Genomic DNA, 223 nt, shown 5'->3' with positions numbered 1-223 from the left:
TATCAAGCTAAAAATTGCTACAAAAGTCTTCAGAAATGTTCATATTTTCTGCTATAAAAATTTCTGGCAAATCAGAAATGGTTGAGCAGAAAATGTTCTAAACACCTGACAATCTCAGATGGAATTACTGTCTTTATAATTAGGAGTGACCTGAACAATTCCCCACTAGGTGGCACTAACTCACAGAAAACCTTTTTTCCACAGTAACACCACAGCGGACGGA

The sequence above is a fragment of the Amphiprion ocellaris genome, chromosome 12 (genome assembly GCF_022539595.1).
Source record: "Amphiprion ocellaris isolate individual 3 ecotype Okinawa chromosome 12, ASM2253959v1, whole genome shotgun sequence".
NCBI lineage: Eukaryota > Metazoa > Chordata > Actinopteri > Pomacentridae > Amphiprion > Amphiprion ocellaris.
The sequence above is the reverse complement of the archived record's forward strand: the minus strand, read 5'-3'. Positions refer to the sequence as shown.